General features: G+C 38.4%; 1 protein-coding gene across 11 annotated transcripts in view; it reads right to left on the bottom strand.

Annotated features, from left to right (window-relative positions):
- Nucleotides 1-23,017, bottom strand: part of EPB41L2 (erythrocyte membrane protein band 4.1 like 2) — a 276,121-nt gene that overhangs the window by 162,720 nt on the left and 90,384 nt on the right. For 7 of the 11 annotated variants that reach the window (XM_036769362.1, XM_036769351.1, XM_036769354.1 and 4 more), the window contains exon 1: nt 6,412-6,496. The exons of the other annotated variants lie outside the window; for them this stretch is intronic. The gene's annotated coding sequence lies outside the window, so the exon portion shown is untranslated. Of the gene's footprint in view, nt 1-6,411; nt 6,497-23,017 lie in introns of those variants that run through there. 11 annotated transcript variants of the gene reach the window in all.

Below are 23,017 nucleotides of genomic sequence, written 5' to 3'. Positions count from 1 at the left end.
AGAAAGAATATGTAAACAGAAAATTAAGAACAAAATACGCCCCACAAATAACTGAAATGCTACTTCATACTCTACCACATAGTTTTGGGGGCAAAGAGGAGTCTCCAAAATAAACCTGACTGAACTGTTAAGTCTATTCCAATTCAGTCATAGTCATTAAGTAGGAAAGGTATGAAATGAAACTGAATTCCTACTTTATGATGATTTAAGACTGTCTCTACCTCCTCAAGGAAATGGATTTCTGTCAGACTACAAATGAGAAGGCTTCATGAAAAATAACCTGACAATACCTGCCCCACCATCAACTGGGAGAGACAGAATCAGTGGGGTTCTGCAGTGGAATGAAGTGTAGCAAGTCTGTTGTAGACTGAGAGATGAGAAAATTAGACGGCCCTGCCCTCAAGGAGAGATTTCGTTTTTCCTTAGTGCCTCCAGTATGCTAAGAATCCTTGGCAGATTTTCTTTTCTCTCTCCACCAATTATGGAGAAAAGAGCAAGTGTCCACTCCTCATTGTTACTGACCCACATAAATTTAGGCTAAGGAAATTATTTCTATTCACGATCTGGAAGGCTAGGAGTTGGGCTGTTGATATTCTTGAGCAATATTGGTGGAGGGGGGGGGATGGGAAGAGAGAAAAAGTACACACACACACACACACACACACACACACACACACACACACACAAATACTACTCAGCAGCTTCCTCCCACTCAATCATTAGAGGAGAGGAAATAGGGAACAAAAGTTGTCACTGAAAGAACAAAGATATCATCACACTTCCTGTCCTCACCTCTCCCCTAAATCACATCTGCTCCATTTCCCTCAAGTGAAGAACTGCAGAAGGGAAAGCCTCAGCTCTCTTACCACTCTGTAGTTACACTAAGCACATTCTGATTAGTAGCATAGGTGTGTACATGTTTTCTTTCCCCACTAGGCAATAACCTTCCAACGAGACTATATATGGTATCCTAACTAGGTATCTCTCTGATTTAGCCCAGTGCCTTGTTCATAGCAGGAACTTAATAAATGCTTGCTTCATTTAGTGAATTTTAGGAGCAAACAAGCTACTTACTCCCATTAGAACGTCATATATGACTCTCTAATCCCTTGCCTTATCAACAAATGTTATTTTTTTAGATGACTGCTCTAATGGCTTCAGAGGAATTCATTCTGGTCACATTATTATAGGAAGAGAGACTATAAATAAATTTTTGTATGAGGCTTTCTAGACTACTTCCAGAGACATATATAATCAACTCATCAAGCAGACCCTTACCAACAATAAACAAGTACATATTAAACTGGCTCAGAACAGGCTAATTATTAGAACTAAACAAAAAATGCATTTTTCCCTGATTCTTTACACACACCTACCAATACCCTACTTTTTAAGAGAATTATTTAGGAACAATTCAACAAATTTCAAAAACATTTGTTGAGCACCTCCCATATGCACTGTGGGGCAGCTGGATAGTACAGTGGATAGAGTGCTTGGCCTGGAGTCAGAAAAACTCACCTTCCAAATGAGGCCCCAAAGAGTTGGATACGACTGAAAACAACTTAACAACATGAGCAAGGAACCATTTTAGGTGATAGCGAACAAAATCAAGATGAAAATTGGTGCCCTCTAGGAGATTATTTTCTACCGAAGTAATATAATAGCAAACAACTAAATCTAATGCAAGGGAAATTAGGAGAGAACATTAACTATTGGAAGTGGGGGGGGGGAATAGAACGTTTTATAGAGGATGGGGCACCCAAGTTGAGTGCTGAACAAGGATAAGGATTTTGAGAGACAGTGATGAGGAAGGAGTTTGTTCCGGTCACAGAAAACTGCCTATGTGAATACATTTAAGTGGTAAATGGAGTACTGAGTTTGAAGATTTGCAAGGAGTCCATAAGAGTTCATGAAGGGGAGTAGTAGGAAATATAACTAGAAATGCAGAAGTCAAGATTGTGGAAGAGTTTTAAATGCCCAGCTAAGGGGAATAACAGGTTGGGGGTGGAGGCAGGGGGAGGGTATACAACTGCAACAAACAGTAATAGAAATAGCCCTGTCTTTAAATAACCAATGCTCAACTGAACCTGTGCTGTCTGTGATGCGGATACTGACCCCAAAGATACAGAACACAATCCATTCATACTGGGCAGCTGTTATACACATCCTACCTTAAGTCTATAGCAGGGGATTCACGTAATGTGTTGGGGGACACCTTTCCTGGCTTTCTCTTGAGATTATAACAAGAGTCTATGAGCCATTCATCATTTAAATTCTTTGAAGAATATAGTGTTCCATGATACACAGGTCATACATCATCACAAGAAAACGTTGATATTTTTAAAATGGCTCCCTTTTTCAGAGAGAAGCTTCAACCTATTGAACTTGCACTAATATGGAACTGTGAACTGGCATAGCCTTCCTAGGAAGCAATTTGGAACTATGACCCAAAAGTTATAAAACTCTGCGTATCCTTTGACCCAGCAATATCATGACTAGACCTATGTGCCAAAGAGGAAAGGGACCTGTATGTATACAAAAATATTTACAGTAGCTCTTTTGGTAAGCCTCGAAACTTGGAAAAGAAGGGAGGGACCACCTGTTGTGGAATAGATAAACAGATCATAACATACAAATCTAATGGAATATTACTGCTCTGTTGGAAATGACAAAACAGACTGTTTATAAGGAAACTGGCACAGTGGAGTGAGAAGAGCTAGAGCAAATAATAAGTTATAAAATGTCAGCAGCATTATAGAGAAAAGCAAGTTTAAAAGACTTTAGAACTCCCATCAATACAATGATAAATCTTGAGTCCAAATTACTAAAGATGAAACATGCCACTCACATCCTGGGGATGGACTTAAAATTTAGAATGAGAAACGAGTTTTGAGACCTGTCCAGTGTGGTAATCAGTTTTGTTGGGCTATTCCTACGTGTTATGAGGTTTTGTTTTTTCCTTTTAATTGTTTAATAGAAAGGAGGGAGGGGTGGAATAGGAGGAAGTGTTATTAAATTCTAGAATATAGGTATGAATAAACAAATTAGTGAATAAAAATAAAAGCACCAGTCAGTTTTTGTTGTTTTTGTTCTGTTTCAGTCATGTCCGACTCTTCGTGATCTTGTTTGGGGCTTTCTTGGCAAAGATACTGGAGGGGTTTGCCATTTCCATAAGGAAACTAAGGCAAACAGAATTAAGTGACTTACCCAGGGTGACGCCGCTAGTGTCTGAGATGGGATTTGAACTCAGATCTTCCTCACTTCAGTACCTGCAGTACCATCCAGTACCACTTAGCTGACCTACCTACTTTAAAAATTAATTGGAGAATTGAGTAGATTTGAAAATCACCCATATTATTTCACCCTCCAAAATAAAACGAATTAGGGAAGTTACATAGGAATCAGGGGCACACACAAACACAAATAAGTCAGCTAGCTTGATTAAACTATTTAAAGCAAACACCAAAATCACTGGCTCCCATCTGTATAAGCACTCCTTGCACTGACGTAGATCACAACTTCTATATCATGATATCACAAGATAACAAATTTAGAACTGGAAGGGACCTTAGAATTTACCGTCTAACCCCCTCATTTTACAGATGATGAAACTTCAAATCAAGAGAGCTCAAATAATTTGCCCAGGATCAGTGACTTGGTACAAATAACCATCCTCCAACAGCCAAACCGGAGATAAGCATCACCTAACTTAGCTTGGCTGGTAACACAGACAGACAATAGGCTTGAATGACAGACATGGGCTGCCTCTGGGCTCATGTTCTTAAAGTCTTTTTTAGCTTATTTCTGGGCAGAACCTGAGATCTACAGGCATAGCATTCGGGAACACAGAATCACCTCCACAGCACAATGAGGTTTGAGAGTAGGACTTTAGTGGAAGAAATATCCATTCACTCAGATGACAACAGGCTAATAAAAATCCAAAAAGTAGCATGTTTTGTCAGTGTGAATTCAGATCTAAAATACAACAGTCAATAAACATAAGTAGAAGCTAACAAGGTCCTCTACAAACCCCCAACAAATCCATCAAGGTTAACTGCATAGGATAAGTGTACTGGCTGCAGAGTCAACAATTTAAGAGGTCATATGACAAAAGGCTGTCAGAGCCGATCAACTTCCCACACTATGACAAGTCTGCCAGGTTGGATAGAGCTCAACAGATCTCAAGCTTCCAAATGTTCTCCTACGTAAGCTCGGGTGCTCTAGCGTGAATGGGCATTAATGCCTCAGTAACATCAATAAAACATAATTCACTTTTTAAACTTGACCATCTTTGCCAATTCTCCTCCAAGGGTACAAATGAGACATGGAACTAAAGGAATAGTAAATAAACAAAAGTTCACTAGGGTTCAAAGCCAAAGAATACTGTTTCTTCCAGATCAGGGTACAAAGATCACTCAGAGGGTCTGTGGATAGATTTCAGAGGGTCCTTGAGCTTGAGGAGGGAAAATAACACATCTTTATGTCAATATAACCAGTTTCCTTTGTAATCCCATGTATTTTATTTTATATACTTAAAAACATTATTGTGAGAAGAGGTTCTTAGGACAAAAGAGGCTCATGATACAGGAAAAAAGCCTCTGTCCTAGATCAACATATAAATTTAACTTGTATCTTGCTGCCTGAGGTGAGCTGATTCCCATATTAATGCCACTCCATTGGCTAGTCAGTAGATGGTGCCACAAGAGTGCTACTGTTACCTTCTTCCAAAGTCTGAAAATGATAACAGCAATTTACCCAGGGCAGCAAAGTTAACACCATAACTGTAATGAAATTACACCTATCTCATTTGGAACGTCCACGGGGCTCTTTCCAATCTCACACTTTACAAAAAAAATGAAATTAAACACTACTACTGTATTATCTTTTTTTTGGGGGGGGGGGGGAATGGGGCATTACCTTACGAATGTTAAACCACCTTCTTTAGTCACCTTGAATAACTTCAAGTAACTAGAATAGCCAAGGGAATTTCCTTCTAACGATGGTACATAGGGCTTAGCCGACACTTCAGAAAAGTAAAATATAATCCTTCTGCAGGTGAAGTTGTGAAGCCTGAAATACTTTTTGGTTTGTGGCAGCTGAAGGATATCACACAATAGGGACTTCACCCTTTCAGGGCTCAAGTGAAACTCGAAATTGAAAAGGCAAGAGAACTCAAGCTTTCTATCCCCTTTATCACGTCCTCAGTCCTACATTACATTACTGGTCAGCAAAGTAACTCATAATTACCACATGTTCATACAATATGGATTCTAACATCAGACCTCTTTTTGGCTGGCTTTGCAGTCAGCAGAGATATGATATCATTTTTAAAAGTCCCTACCCCAGAGAGTTACTCATTCCAGTGTATAGGCAATCAGCAGAGCAAAATATGGAAGACTTCAACCTCCCTCCTACAATTATTACTTCAGTGGTGCACGAGAAATCCCTACCATGACAACAATAAACAATGACCCAGGTAGTGACCATATACACAAATGTACATGACCAGAGCTGTGTTTTCAGTTTTGGTAAGCACGGCTCTATGACAGTACGGCTGTCATACAGATGGAATTTGTAAATAAAATGCAGACAGCAGCTCCAGAAATCAGGCTAGCATTCTTATAGAATCCAGATGACCAAGCTTGAACAAAAGAAGTAACATTTATGTTTCTTCATCGACAAGAGAAGACCAGCAATTCAGTAATGAAAGTAAAAGGGCAAGGATAAACAATATTTCACCATTTGCAACTTACTATGTCACCAATGCCCAACCCTGTAACATCTAGTATGATATTACTGATAACTGTCACTAAAATACCGAATTGAAAGTGGAATGAGCTATTGTCTGGTGTTCTTAGAGAACTATAGAGCCCAGTTTGGTGGTTGTGAGCTCCCCACCCCATCCCTTCCATCCAAAGCAAAAAAAAAAAAAAAAAAAGGAGAAATATTCTATAAAGCAGCACTTGTTTAGTAAACCTGTTGAGGTCAGGAAATACTGTATTTTTAATATGACTTAGGATATCCATGACAAAATGGCAAACAAAACAAATAAACAGGTGGGTTTTCCCATTCATATACTACTCATCAGACTTCAGAAGATCACTATATGCCTAAAGTCAACTTAGTAAAACTCACCATCTGTATCTACACACAAACAGGTGGCATGAGACAAGTCTGGCTTCTAAAAGAATGGTAAAACATAATATATACTGTTCAAACAGACCTACAGCACCGAGATGTTTGCCAACTCCCTCATCAAACAATACGCACCCCTTTCTGATCTACCCTGGCTAGAGACAATATTATAAAGCCTTCTGGGTATTGATTCAAATTCTCATAACAAACTTCCTTCCCACAGGAAGGCCCTCTAAAAGTAATTTCCTAAAAAATTTCCCCTTCAAAGATACATACGTAGTTTTTATTTTTGCACATCAAGTCAGTTGTCTGCTGTTCCCTGTTATTAGAGGACTGTGGCAAGCCGATGGAAATCCAGCAGTCGCTTTGAAAAGCTTAATGAACTCCACAGACCCCACCCAAACCCTGACACTGCTGGAGAAGGGCATGCTCAGTGGAAAACCCCAGCTTGCTTCCAATTCATTTCATTCCTCAGCAAGGAAATTCACATGGGTCTAAGAGAGCACTCTTTTCCTGTTATCAGTTCTGTTAGCTAAAATAAAGGCAGTTGGAATTGGACAACTTTGTCCCCTTTCAAGGACAACATATACTACTACAGTAGGGAATTTTTTTTCTGGTTTCTTTCGGGGTTGGGGGGAATTCGGCTTCTTTTTTTGAAGAAGAAGAAGGGGAGGACTGTTTTGGTTCCTTAAATCTACCCTGCTAATAGCCATGAAAAAAGGATGTGTAAACAAGGTACCATCTAATCATCTTTCACACCCTCACTCTCCACTAATAAAGGACTTCATCTATTTATGTATCCTATAACATATACACAAGGGTAGTTTTTTTATAATGGCACCGAATCAATTTCCTGCCACTTTGATTTTTTTAAAAGATATTTAAAATCCAAGTTGTGATTACTTCTGTGGTATGCAAGACAGCAGACCAATAATTGGGGGATTCTAGTCATTAAACAGCTCATTTTTGCCAACAAAATGCCTTAAAGCCACAGGAAATCACCCTAGTTGGTTTTCACAAGTCTAGGGCAAATTCCCACCACAACCGCCAGGAGACTGTAAGACATTTCTCCCCCTGAGCTCATATTCTCTTCTCCCAGAAAGGTATACTCCTCTGGAGGATAATAACCAAAGGCATTTCACCATCTGGCAGCAGCAGTGGATACAAGCACCATGGCCACTGGGCCTTCACCATGGAAAGCACACTGAACCAGGAGTCAAGAATCCAAAGTTATAATCTTTGGCTCTGCCGCTAGTTCGCTGTGTAACCTAGGGCACCTTGCTTCTCTTGTCTTGTCTCAGTTTCTTCATCTGCAAAATAAAGGTGTTCTAACTAGATAATCTGGAAGGTCTTGAGCTAAAATTCTGTGACCAATTCCCACTTAGCTTACTGCTATGCCATCGCGTGAGACTTGAAACATGCAAACGAGCACCATGCTTGGACGTCCAAACAATTTCAACCTCTAACTTAAATAATTGTTTTTAGCTACCATATAAAACCCATCGTTTTACTGTAAAATAATACTTTAACATTAAGTGACATAAGAGTCAGTTTTATTCAGCAAAGATCTGTCATTATGTGAAAAAATCTAGGTCATCTCTCTCGCTCTGTGTGTGTGTGTGCGTGTGTGTGTGTGTGTGTGTATGTATACAGATATAGACATAGATAAATATACACATACATATATAAAATCCAAAGTAAATAATGACACATACAATCCTCTGCTATCAACTAACACCAACCCAAAAGCTATTTGAGTAAAAGTAGATATGTGATTGTAACTTTCTGACCAAAGTAAATATACTGCCATTAAAAGGAGAGAAAGGGAGGAGAGAAGGAGCCAATTTCAAGGGAGGAAGAAGTGGTTGGTTGGGACAGATACGAGCACTAAACTTGGAAGTCTTAAAGACCTGAGTTTGAATCCTACCTCGTAACTTAATAGCCCCGTGACCCTGGACAAGTTATTTAACCCCTCCCCTCAGCCTTAATTTCCTTTTCTGTAAAATGAAGGACTGGATTCGATAGCCTCTAAGATCCTTTTGCTCTCCAAACCTATGATCATATAAATAAGAGAAACTTACGAAATAACTAGTTTTCTCTTTTAACATCTCATACGATTTTATGCTGGTACACTTCAGCAAGCAGAACGTATTTGTTTATCTTCCTTAAAGAAGCTCTGTTACATTTTTCATATCAGTAAGCCAGATTCAGACTTTAATTTGCACAATTTCATTCTTTTTTATAACCTTCCTAAACAACTTTGCCTGTTTCAATGGGTTGCTGTGGAGAAGGTAGCTGGTAATTTTTTTAAATGCTTTTTACAAAAAAAAATAACAAAAAAAAACACAAAAATCACAAGCAAAGTTGCCCACACTGAGTAAACTGTAACGTTTAAAAATGGGAGGGGGGTCTCATTTTGTCTGGATGTTTAGAAAATTACAGAATAAAAGGCAAAAGTTTATCACAAACAGAATAGTTTGTATATTTAATCAAGAAGATGTCTCACATACCAAGTAACAGAGAAAAAACTGTGACAGGCAAAAAGGAAGGCAAATTTAGGACAGAATGATAAAAAGCAAGAGAATGTTTCAAAAAAAGTTATGAGAATAATATTGTGTCAAAATGACTATACATTTATCACTGAAGCAATTACTTACTGGTGGCATTCTATTACTCTACATGTGTACATTTCTCTCTTAATTCTGTATTACTAACCTGAACACTCTCCTTTACAAACTCTATTTCCTTTTTTTTACACTTTCTCTTTGATATGATGTGTTGTCATTTAGTCATTTTTCAGTCGTGTCCAACTTTTCGTGGCTCCTTTTGGGGTTTTCTTGGCATACATATTGGAGTGGTTTGCAGTTTTCTCCAGCTCATTTTATAGATGAAGAAACAGAGGCAAACAGGGTTAAGTGACTTTCCCAGAGTCACACAACTAGTAAGTGTCTGAGGCCAGATTTGAACTCAAGAAGATGAATCTTCCTGACTCCCAGCCTGGCACTCCACCCACTGTGCCACCTGGCTGCCCATTTAATAACTGCCTTCATCTATTAAAGAACATACAAGGGTCATAGATATGATTAAAATAACTAATATGGATTTTAATTTGGCATCACACTGTCATAGGTGGGTTTTAAAAATTCAATTTTGCCCCAGGAACATATCAGATTGGCATTTCTTCATTCTGATTCATTCTAACTCACCCACCATTTAACGACACAGAGAGACAAGGCAGGAACAGGAAAGGGGGATAACGAGGGTCAGCAGCAATCTGCTAGGTCACTCTCAGCCCACAGACCATTGCTGGGAAAATGCTAGAGCAAGTACAAAAGTCATCAGTGACACTGAGAGGAAAATTAGTGAGACAGAGATTCTTTCAGTCTTCCCTCCTCTTCACACTTCCCACCTCTATTCATCAAGCCTCCATCTGAAAAGCAATTATCCATTCCACAGGGAGAAAAAAAGCACCGACATCACAATTTTAAGGCATATCACTAAGGGCTGCCTCAGAACACCTCTGTATTTTACAGAAAGGAAAAAAGAGCAGAAGCTGAGGCTCAGTGGAAAAAAAAAAAGAGCTCAATCAGGAGCTCCAAGAATCTTGATCCTCCTCCCTATCAAACAACCGTCTTACAGCACAAGTGACTGTTCGTTTCCCAAAGGTTTTATGAATCTTCAAGTAGAAAAACTTCTGCTGGCTTATTTTTCACTCCATTCCCCCACCCCGACCCTCCACAACAGAAAAGCTGTGACATATCTAATGACAATAGATATCAGAGACCTCAAGAACTATAGTACTAGATTTATCGATCGCTTTCTGTTTTTCCTACTTGAAGCCCCTCTTTTACCCACACAGCTCCCTTCTTAAACCCACAGTTAAATTTCTCCCAGGTTCTAAGTCTGCATTAATTTGCATGACTGCATATGACTCATGTGCAAAATTAAGTTTTTTACCACATACTTGTATTACGAGACTCATATATGCTTTATCATATAAGGCTAGAAAGTGCTACAACAGTAATAGAATTTGGATCCCAAAACTTTATGACCTCTTATTTGCATTAGGTAGTGAAAAGGAAGATAGGGATTGTGGGAAAGTAGGGCTTTATAAACATACTTAGGTCTACTGACCAGCAAAATACCTAAGGCATCTATTATTTCACAGGACTCCTTCCATGACTTAAATCAAAGCCATGAGCTTCTTCAAACCTGGGGCGGGCTGATGGTCAGAACACACACAGTCCCTCACCAAGACTTTACAGGAAGGTTCTTCAACTTGGAAGAAAGGTCCTGACAACGTCAGTGTTGTACTGGCAGGGAATTCAAGGAACCAAGGTCACCTCCACATCACCATTAATTAGCAAAGGAGTTCTTAACCTTTTTATATCATAGACTCCTTTGGCAATCTGGCAACGCCTATGGACCTCTTCTCAGAATAATGTTTTTAATGCATAAAACAAAACATATGGGACTACAAAGAAAACCAATTATGTTGAAATAGTTACCAAAATATTTGTAAATAAGTTCAAGAACTCTAACTTAAGAAATCTTGCATTTAAAAACAAGACTAGAAATGCTTACCAATACCAAACTACATTTTAAAAATATGTACTTGGGCAAAAAGTATGATTAAGATCAATATGCCACTATATAGTGGAATACACTATAGAATAATAAGTCTGTTGAATAAAAATGCTGCTTATTATACCTCCTTTTACTTAATTTTAACTTTTCAATTAAAGATTTCCTCTTCTTCCCACTCTCCATCTTTGAAAAAAAAAAAGAAAGTAAAATAAAACCCTTGTAATAAGTATGCATAGTCAAACAAAACAAGTTCTCACAATGACCATGTACAAAAAATATATGTCTTCATTGTACTTTTCAAATATTTATATATTCCACCATCTCTCTTCAATTATTTAAAACTGGACCCTGTAGCTCCTATGATCCATACCGGAGGTATAAAATTCACTAGACTAAAATTCAAAGACTAACAAGCATTCCGAGACCTTCGTTTTTTTCTCCCCATACAACACAAGCCAAAGAGTGTACAAATACGTCCCCCATAATAAAATTGACACTAAATATGCTTTGTTTTTGCCACAACTTTAAAGGATTTACACAGATTTATCAATATCCTTTGGATGAACAATCACAAATTCCCACACTAACTTGGCTCACATAACTACTCGGCTGCCAAGTCTTATCAAGTCTACCTTCACAACCTCTCTCCCGTGGGCTCCTTACAACTTACACAGCCACCACTAATGTTCCTGACCTCATCACCTCTTGCCTGGACCACTGAAATCTTCCCTGGCATGCTCTCCTTCCTCGTTCTTCTGCCTCTCAGGATCTGTAGCTTCTTTCTAAGTGCCATCTCAAGTACCACTTTCTATTCCTTGTTAGAACATAAGCTCTTAGTGCAACTGTCTTTGCCTTTCTTTGTATCTCCAGCACCGACACATAGTAAACGTTTAGTAAGTGTTTGCTTAATAAGTCCCAGTTGACTGCCATCTCTTAACAGTTAAAATACCTTCTGGAGTCAGCAATGTTTAGCTATTTGCCACTGCATAGGACGTAGAGAGGGTTAAAATTCTATTAGCATTTATTCTTCACTCCCATTTGCCTGTCTAACCTCCCATTCATTCTTATCTCATCCTCTCCCTTACCCTTCCTTGACCTATTGTCACTGCAATGTTCAGTCAATCAACCAGTAAACATTTATTATGTACCTACTATGTGCCAGGTACTATGCTAAGTGCTGGGGATACAAAAAAGGCAAGATAGTCCCTGCCCTCAAAGAGGTCACATTCTATTTTTTAAAAATTCTTAGTATTTTATTTTCCCCCAATTACAGGTCAATATTCTAACATTCGCTTTCAAAATCATTTCCAAATTCTCTCCCTTCCTCTTCCCTACCCCCCTCATTGAGAAGGCAAGCAATATAGGTTATACATGTGTAGTCATGCAAAACATACTTCCATATTAGGTTGTGAAAGACAACAGATCAAAAGTAAAAAAAAAAAAAAACTCAAGAAAAATTAAAGTAAAAAAAGTACGCTTCACAATCTGTATTGAGACACTTTGTCAGGGATGGACAGCATTTTTGATCCTAAGTCCTTCAGGGTCATCCACAGCTGATCATCTTACAATACCGCTGTTACTTTGTCACATGTACAAAGTACAAGTGTAATGTGTACATTTCACTTTGCATCAGCTCATGTAAGTCTTTCCAGATTTTTCTGAGAGCATCCTGCAAGGAGCTCACATTCTATTGGCTACATGGAAGCATTTATTTGAGGTTCCAATGGATCTCTAATCCTCAGAAATCCTGGACCATAAATCGGTTCTTTTTGCTCTGGACTTTGAAAACTTATTTCCTAAACCTAAAGCTTGAAAAGAAATTAAATCTTCGATATTGGTATTACTTTGCCCTTAATCCTCAACTCCTCCCTCAGTGTCCCACGCTAACAAAATATCCATGCCTATCTTCACCCACTGGTTTTTTTCATTCTAATTTCTCTCTTAATTTTTTTTAATGTAACATACTAGGAGCCAGGTGCTCATTCCTAATAGCAGGCCCACCAATCTGCCAGTTTTAGTGCAAAAATACAGGTTGGGGTAGGGGCGGGGGGGGGGCAGGAAGTGAGCAAACCCTTTCATAAGTCTCTTAGGACTTGGGTCACAGATCAGTTAAAGGTACCAGGGATGTTCATCTTGGTGAAGGGAAAAGAGGAGGAGTCATTGATATCTCTCTTCAAGCATTTTAAGCTCTATCACCTCAAAAAAGGGGAAAGGGAATAAGCAATTTTTAAGCATTTACTATATGCCAGGCACTGTACCTCAGCACTTGACAAACAGTATCCCATTTGACTGGAAAAGAGACCACGCTTCTGCTTGGCCCCAAGACGTTAAGTAGGAAAAGAGGCAAAGGTGATAGAGGAAAAATCAAGCCTGACATGGAGTTAAAATCTCTTAAACCAGTAAGAGTTGTACAAATGGAATGGGAAGCCTGGGGGGTGAGGAGCTCTACCTCCTCATTAGGGGCATTAACGCCAGGGCTAAATGACTACTTTTTAGATATGTTATAGAAGGGGTTCTTGTTCAGGTACAGGCTGCATCACAAGGCCTCTTTAACTCTGAGGTTTAGGGATCCAATGTTAAATTCAACAATTCTTTTCATAAATGTTAAACTTGGGATGAGGGAAACACTTAAAATTTAGGATGAAATTTCCTCAACCACTCAATTTACTACACTAATTACTTGGTTTGCAAATGTTATGAGATCTATCTCAGAAAAGCTTCATCTAAAGATTCTAATGAAATCAGTCAACATTTATTAGGTGCCTACTATGTACCTGGCACTGTAAAATCAACCTTGACATCAATAAAGGAACAGAATAATAGGGGCTCAGAGATTACCTTCGGCCTCTAAAATGAGCAGCTCACTGTGTTTATACCTTAGGACTTGGCCAGGGGCCCAGGTTCATATGTTTTAAACAGAAACAATAATCATAAATCAATATCCTATTTTCAGCCCATGCAACATGTGTCTTATTAAAATGGCAATTTAAGAAACGAGAGACTGAGAATCACCACCATCACCACCACCACTACCACCACATGATAATATATGAAACCTTAGAAAAACAAAACTCCCTTTATAGAACTGAATCCTTTCCAGGGTGGGTCTTTTAAGGCAGCCTGACAGTGCACACAAATACTATCACTGGAACAAAACCAAAGGGTCACAGCTGTAATACATCTGCCACTGCAGCTCTAAATGCTCCAAGAGCTTTTCTCCCCTTTAAGTAAAAACCTCCAGCAAGCCAAAACAAGAGCCATATCTCTCTCTTCTCTCCTCTCCTCCCCACCCTATCCCTTGGATCTGCCTTGTGGATGGATGCTTATACAATCCTTCCCCAAATTCTGGCCTCATTTAAAAAGCTGAACTTGCAGGTTGCATGGTTACTATAACATAGCCAAGTAGTAAAAGAGAGTGCAGAAGAAACTTGGAAAAAATACAAAACAGCATATGAGGTCTATTAAAAAAAACCTGAATATAAATTGTCCTAAAATACAGTAATCCCTTCTTAAAACTGAATTGTCCAGGTTGTAAAAGTAATGAGTTATATTTGGATTTGAAGAATTTAATTTTAAAAAAATAATTCTGAGTTGCACTAAATTAATCCAATCTAGATCAATAAAACCATAATAAATTCATTCAGATGGTCCAAACTTGAGATCACTGTAAATTGGCAAGAGAAACAAAAATCAAAATTAAGTCAAATTATGAGTAAGTCCACTATAAATTAGAAAATTTATTCCAGTACCAATAGGCTTTAATTCCAAATGTTGTTAATGATGTGCTTTTGAATGAGTTTCTATAGAAACAGCTATAAATATTCCTATATATTACTTCTACAGTCAAGATTAAGCCAGTGACTACTTCTCTGATTTATTTCCACTATGTCTTCTGACACACAATTATCTTTCCTAAATCTGGGTCCTGATACTTCTAAATGTAAAGCCTGAGTGCAGGATAGCTGCAGTTTATCACTTGGTATCACAGGTTCTCAAATGTTCTCAGACTAAGCTTGTTTCAGTGAAAGTATACAGTTCCTCCTTTCTTCCAACAAAAGCTTATTCTAACAAATAAAAACACAATAGAAGGAAATAAATCAAACTAATTACCTAGTGAGTGACCCACTTGGACTATTTTCTGAAAACTAGGTAGGCTGAACTATAAGATCTCCGTGCCAACAAGGAAAGATCAACAATTCAGTATGCTAACTACCACTTATTAGACAATGAACTTGGCAGCCTTAGTTTCAGGACACAGTTTTAGAAATTCTCTTTTGGGGGCTATCGGATCACACTGACCTGCTGAAAGCATACTCAGTTTTTAAATTAATATTATTATTGTCATTTGAAAGTCTCAAGTCACATGATATAGAACAAGAGGTGCCAACCAGGCTAAGGGGACTGGACTTGATAAGTTGTTTAATGCTACTTGAATATTCTCCAACTCACATTTGCAAGTCCCCTGTAACTCCTGAGAATATAGTCTCCCAAGAGCTACAGACAAAGTAAGTCAGATGTCAGAAAATTTTATCACATTGTAGGAAACTTGGTGATATTCCTGTCTCTAAAGTTACTTAGGCTGATCCACAAATGACATCTAGTTTATCATCAACCACCAGCATCATCACATCATATCACTGTTTCTAGGTTTATACTCTCAGCCTTCCAGCACAGTAGGCAGGCCCAGCTAGAGTTTATGCTTCACCAACACAGACTTCCAGAACCCAGGTTCACATCCATGACATACTGGGGCACCCTTGTAGAATAATACAAAGAAATAAATGCTGAGGACGTAATAAGCAAACTGACAAGTGCTATAATAGTTCACAAGAAGGTAAGATTAGGGTGGATTTTCAAGGGTGAGGGAATCTCTGTAAAGGAACCTGGTTATGAATAAGGCCTTCAAGAATAGATTAAGTTGAGATATGTGAAAGGAAAGGTGTTCAAAATGGGGAAGAGTACGACATGAAAACTGAGGGCAGAAAAAGGATATAATATATATGTATATATATATATAAAGAAACAGTAAACCAATTTGGCTAATGAAATGTGAAATGAGGGAAAATTATGAAAGGACTCAACTATGGGTCAGGTTAAGAAGTCTGAACTTGGGGGCAGCTAGGTGGTGCAGTGAGCAGAGCACCAGCCCTAGAGTCAGGAGGACCTGAGCTCAGATTCAGCCTCAGACACCTGACACATTTACTAGCTGTGTGACCTTGGGCAAGTCACTTAACCCCAATTGCCTTGCCTTCCCCCCTCCAAAAAAAAACAAAAAAAGAAGTCTGAACTTGACCTTGTAAATCATAAGAAGGAAGTGAAGGCTTTGTTCAACCAAGTGACAAGAAACAAATAGGATTTTAGGAACGTTATCATGGTAGAAAGCTAAAGTATTCCATTCAGTTCAATTACAGAAATATTTTATTACAATCATATGATGCCCAAGACCTTTAGCCCCTAAACAAAGCCCTTTATATCAACACCATCCAATGTTGTTTCAATATCATCACGTCTGTATGTTACAGCATTCTGACATCTTTAGCTAAAGGAGGAAAATATGATGGCTCCATATGTGATCTTTACTTCTTCCACCTCTAGGGGAAAAATATAAAATCTTGTCTTCGAAAGGTGACACTGCTAAGAGTCTGCATTTTGCATATTCCCTGCCCGTAAGCAGTCTCTCATCTTAATAAATTAGTAAACAAACAAAAAAACCTAATTGTACAGTACCACATACACAAGCACATACGTAGACATAATATAATACCACACGCAAAAGAGAATTAAGAACACTGGCACTAGCAACATCAGATGATACAACTAAAGCTAAAACGAGGAAATAAAAATTGGGCTCCTGGGTAGGTTGCTTTAAGAAACAAAAGCTAACCAGAGTAGTTATTCTTGTTGTTAAGGGAATGTTCCCCTACAAACATACGTAGTATAAGAAAATTATCATCATCAGACAAGGGATTAGTGCTTGCTGTTTTATTACTGTTGGTTTCCAGCATTCTCCTGGAAATACCCAGTCTCTAGTGGTAGTCACAACGGGACGTTTGAGAGTACTGAGCAGCTGAGGGGATAAACTCCACCCTACACAGATTTTACAAAAAGGAAGGGAGAGATGAATTGGAGCATCATCTTAGTGCACACTTTGCTGGGACCTCCTTCCTGAGCTCCATCAGACGAGAGCCAAGAGACAAGGAAAATATGCTTAGCATCTTCCATGTCACTGCTTGCCTGAGGTCTCCATCATCCAGCCAGGTCTTGCTCATTGGCCTAAATGAGAGGCAGTGTGATGTAGTAGATAATAGTACTGGGGAGAACTCAGTTTGAGTCCCATTTCAGCCACTTATGAGCTATGTGACTAGGGAGAGAGGTGGTCTCAGGCTCTCTGGGCCTCAGCTTCTCCATCTGTAAAATGGCAGAAGTCCCTTCCAGCTCTAAACCTATGACTCTATGACAATTCATCTAGCCAGTGATGTCCATTTTGTACTTTTATGATCCTGCAGAAGATCTAAAATTAATCCCTTCCTCCATTTTAGTCTTATGGCACTTAGTATAAGATGCAAGCAAAATTGTAAATTTGGTGCCTTCCCAGTTAATGTTTTTAAGTTGCTGTTGTTTTTAATGAGAAAGAATCTGCAAAACATAAGAGAAAATCCAACTAAAACGATTCTGACATTTCACTTTCACACCCTGAAAATGGAAAAAAAATAAACTGATTTGAAACAGCTATCAGCAGTCATTTAGTCCAATCTATAGCCAAAAGAGAATCTCCATTACAATCTGGCAAAATCAACCAACAGGCATCTATGAAGTGCTTACTATGTGTCAGGTATTGTGCTAAACAATGAAGATACAAAGAAAAGAGGGAAAAAACAACAGTCCCTGAAATTCAGTAGACTAGAAGGAAAGTAACCTTTGAGGGGAAGAAAGCAGAATGGAGAATTGGAAGGAGAGAAGGAAAGCCCCCCCCGCCATAGAAGGTGGTATTTAAATCTTGAAAGAATGCAGGGAATCAAGATGGTAGAAGCGAGAAGGGTGCACCTATTAGGGACAGGAAACAGTGATAATTGGAGACAAAAAGTCAGTCGTGTCTGAGGACCAGCAGGTTGGTCAGTGTGGTTGTACCACAGAATGTACAGAGGGGAGTTAAGTGTAAAAAGACTAGAAATATGAGAATGGCAAAGGCTGTGGAAAAATTTAGATGCCAAACAGAAGAGTTTATATTTTATCCTAGAGTATGTAATATGGCACCACGAGCGTTTGTTGATGGTGGGAGGAAGGGAGTGACAAGTCAGATATATCCTCCTGCAAGCCAGTATGAGGATGGACTAGGGTGCAGAGAGACCAATGGCAGGGAGAACAATGAGGAGCCTATTGCAATAGGCCAAGTGAGGGGTGATAGGGTCCTGAACAGGGATGGAAGGTAGGAGGGGCAGTTATGACAGAGACAAGAAGTAGTGAATAAGAAATGTTATAGAGGCAAAAACAAGATGACATAGCAATTGAGCAGATACATGGAGTAAATGGGAGTGAGGACAAATGGTCATCCAGTGTCTGCTCAAAGACCACTAATGAGGAGATATGACTACATCCTTGAAAATAAAAATATTATTGTAAAGTGGAAATATGTTTTGTGTGACTTCATATGTTAAAAGAGGTATCATATTTCTTGTCTTCTCAATGGATGGAGAAAGGGGGGAGAGGGATGGAGATAACTTGGAACTAGAAATAAAGTAAGTACAGTTCCAAGCACTAAGCAATTTTTCAAGACTAATTTTGTCTCTCTAATAATCCAATGGCTCAGTGATCACAACGTGAGCAGACAACAGATACGTGAATGTTCTTCCTGTGAACTCTCCTCTATATCTTCCCATAAATTCACTACAAGGGTTTCACCCAACATTTTGGGGGGGGGGCTTCCGCAAAACTTCTTGCTATTATGAGGATAATAATGATACAGGTGGTATTCATATGGCCTGCTCAAATTCACTACTATTGCCTCTCTGGGTGATCCTCAACTTGATTCTTCACAAGTTATAGTAGGCACTTTATAAATTGCTAATGGACTGACTGGACCCTGATTCACAGTCATCTAACATCAAAAGGAGTAGGTTAGTGTTTAAAAGGTGGAGGCTTTGTTTCTAGGATAAGTTTGGGCCTATTTCAACATCTGTTCAATCAACCAATAAACATTTATGAAGATGGGAGGGGGAAACAACACTGGAATTGCTTTGGGAAGAGAGACATACCAATGCACTGCTGGCAGAGCTGTGAACTGGTCCAAACATTCTGGATATTAATTTGCAATTATGCGAGAAAAATGACTCAACCTTTAATACCCTTCAGTTCAGAAATACCACTACAGAGGACGTGAGGCACCAGTTCATACAGATCTTCCATATATCTTTGAATTTCTCATTTTTTTTTCCACTTTTTTACCAAATGATATTTTTTCAGTCATCTCCCAATCAATGAGCACTCACTTTGTTTCCAGGTTTGTTTTGTTTGTTGCTACAAAGAATACTGCTAGAAATATTTTGGACTTTTGTTTCTATTTTTGAATTCCTCAGGAAGTCACAGTATATGAATGTAATAGAGTATTATTTGGTACATGAAGAAACAGAAAATAGAAGAAATAGAGAAAAACATAAGAATATTTGTATGAACTGATGTAGCGTGAAATAAGAAGTGAAAGAATATATCCGATTCTAACAAGGTAAATGAAAAAATCAGTTAGAGGAAGTCCAACTCTGAATAAGTGAGAAATCACCAGAGTTGTGGAGAAATGATGATGAAATGTACTTCCCTCATCACTACAGAGAGGCAGGTGACAGGATGCTGACTACACTGTCATTTATACTCACAATATTACATTTTTTCCTTAATTTTATTTATTACAAGGGAGGATGCAACCTGGAGGAATGACGGTAGGGTTTTTTTTCCTTCCAGAAATTGCTATAATATGAAGGCAAAAGTTATCAATACAACACGAGACACAAAAAGAAAATCAGTGAACTTGCTTTCTCAAACAAGTCAAAGTCAGTTAGTCAATAAGCATTTATTAAACACCGACTGTGTGCCAGGCACTGTACTAAGTTTTACATATACTCAGTTCTTATTTTGATTCAATGACTTCTTCTGAGGCAGCTGGTGGCACAGTGGATACAACACTGGGCCTAGAGTCAGGAGGACCTGAGTTCAAATGTAGTCTCAAACACTTACTAATTATATAACCCTGGGCAAGTCAATTAACCTCTGTCGGCCCCAATTTCTTCAAATATAAGATAAGATAATAACAGCGCCCACCTCACAAGGTTGTTCTGGGGACCAAATGAGATAATATTTATAAAGCACTTAGTATAGTGCCTAGCATGTAGTAGGTGCTATATAATAAGCTAATATTTATACAGCCTTTATTATGTGCCAGGGACTGTGCTAGGTACTTTATAATTAAATGCTTATTTATAATATAAACACTTATTCCCTTCCCTCCTTTCTCTTGATATTTATAATGCTGTACTTTTGATTTATTCCACCAGAGAACATCCAGAATGAAAAATCCATCTTCTTTTGCTACTTAAATCCACAAGCAATAAGCTGCCAAACTTTCTATTAATTTTGACCTTTCCACTAAGTACATCTAAATGATGGGTATCCCAAGGCATAACATTCAGGATATATCCATAGTAATCTCCTTCTGAAGAATTCAATTATTTTTCTAATGGGGGTTATTCCACATTAAGAGAATCTTGCTTAACACTTCTGAAATGAATTGTGTACAGTATGTACAAGCCTCAGCACAATGTAGGCATTTACTGAGCAATGTTAGGCTCACCTGAGCCAGGCACCCTTTCCAAAATCAGCCTCTCCAAATTCTCTATATGTTTGTAGACATTTACTTTAAAGGTTATTATTTAATAACTTAAAAGTTCAATTTCACCTGGATTTCACGATGGAAATTGCCAAGCAGATTTTTTGTTTTAATTCTTCACCTAATTAAATGGCTAAGGCAGGTTATTAAACTGGAATGTATAGCTGCCATTTGAAATACTCTTAGAACATGTAAAACTTTGAAACGAAAGTCTTTTAAGCAAGAAGCTTATTTCTAAGTCAAACATGACAAACTTTAAACGTCAGCTCTGGAGAAAGGCTTAACGTTTTCCTGTTAAATGAGTCAAATTTAACTAATGTTCGTATTACATTTGCAAATATTTGTGGCCACACCTAAATCCATGAAGAAGTCTGTTGTCTGATCACAAAGATCACAAGGATGAAGAAGGAAAAAAACTGAAGACCCATCTGCACTAGGTCAAAGAAGGACCTGCTTTGTTTTGTTTATCTAACTAAGATGAGCATCGCTATCAAGCTATCTCTCAAATTTGATTAAAATACCATACCATAATTTAAACACACACAACTGAACATTCGGAGCAGCCCTGACCAGAGTACAAAGGAAGACAGGGACACATTTTTTAGAGTTGCAAAAATGTCATCTGCAGCATGTCTCATGCCCAGTTATAAAGGCACTTCTTTGGCTCCAACAAAGGGAACAATGTTTCCCACTAGGACGTTACACACAAGGCTATTAAATTTCAGAAAGAAACAGCAGTAAAAATTAACACAGAACAGAACTGAGCATGTAGGGGAGTCTAGGGAGAAATTATAAGAAACTGCTAGCCACACAAGTTTCTTTCAAAGGAAGTAAAATATTGCTTTGAATGTGTTTTTTTTAGAACTGGACAAATTTCAAATATTAGTGCAAAACTTTCATCTCCTGGAAAATTAGGGAAATTACCTCACTCCCATAAGAGGCAACCAGGCAAAGTGGCTTGAGAGCTAGGGTTAGAATCAGGAAAATTTAGATTTGGAGACAGTGGACTTTGGTTCCAATTCCACTCTGGCCACTTACTATGTGACCCTGGGCAGATCACTTCACACTCAACCTCCGTTTGTGGGTTATGAATAATGTGTCAAGCAATAAGCATTTATTAAGCACCAACTATGTGCCTGGGGCTGTGCTAAGTGCTGGAAATACAGAGAAAGACAAAAAAACCATCTCTGCTCTAGAGGAGCTCACAATACTTGGGGGGAGAATAGAAAGGAAGCAAATAGGGACAAATAAGCTTATAGAGAGAATAAATAGGAAATAATTAACCGAAGGAAAGTACTAGAATTAAGAGTAACTGGGGAAAGGCTTCCTGTAAAAGGTCTGTGAGGTTTCTTCCCAGTCTAAATCTCTGGGTCCTATATTTGACACTTACCTGGGTGTGACTGGGCAAATCACAACTTCTGTATCTCAGGCAATCTCCAGGACTTATTTACCAAATTATACACAGGTTGTGCTCTGGGAGTTCCACATGCTGAGGAAATCACAGATCCTCTGTGAGCATTTCCCTCCTATACAGCACCATGATAATAACAGCAATACCCACAACAGCAGTTAACATTCATTTGGCACTCACCTGCCAGGCACTGTTGCCAAGCACTTCATAATTTCTACTTCATTCAAGCCTCACAACATCCTTGAGAGGACAGGATTATTATGATCCCCATTTTACAGATAAGGAAATGGAGGCAAACAGGTTAAATGACTTGCCCAGAGTCAAACAGCTAGTAGATGTCTGAGGACACATTTGAACTTAAGTCTTTCTGACTCTAGGTCCAGTGTTCTATCCACTGGACCACCTAACTATCCCTAAGTTACATGATGCTAATTGATGAACTAACATCAATTTGTATGTTGAAAATCTATTATAAAATGCATGTATGTAACACACATGTGCATACACACACTCTGCTAAAATGGAAGCTCTTCTAAAGCAATGAATATGTGCTTTATTTATCTTCAACCCTATAAGAATATAAACTTTGAAAGGAAGGACTGTTTTATTTGGCTTTGTATCTTTGGTAGATGCTTAATAATTGTTGACTACTTCTCCCACCCCAGCATATAATAAGTATTTGACAAATACTGAACGAATGAAAGAAATGTGTTTTGAACAGCCTTTTTGTTCAAATATCACTTTAATATATGGATAGCACTGTAAAAGACAGGAAGCATAACTGACTCAAGGGATCCAGATTAAAATCCTACCTCAGATAAATTCATAGGATCATAGATGTAGGATCATGAGCAAGTCCCAATCTCTCAGACCCTTAGCTTCATCTGCAAAATAAGGATAATAATACTTGTACTATTTACCTAACAGATTTAAAGTACTGAGTACAAAAATAGTTATTCTTCATTTGATTGGTAACAAAACTGGCTCAGATAAGGCATTTGCCCAGAATC

This window comes from Trichosurus vulpecula, chromosome 7 (genome assembly GCF_011100635.1).
Source record: "Trichosurus vulpecula isolate mTriVul1 chromosome 7, mTriVul1.pri, whole genome shotgun sequence".
NCBI classification, from domain to species: domain Eukaryota; kingdom Metazoa; phylum Chordata; class Mammalia; order Diprotodontia; family Phalangeridae; genus Trichosurus; species Trichosurus vulpecula.
This window is presented reverse-complemented; position numbering and strand designations above follow the sequence as displayed.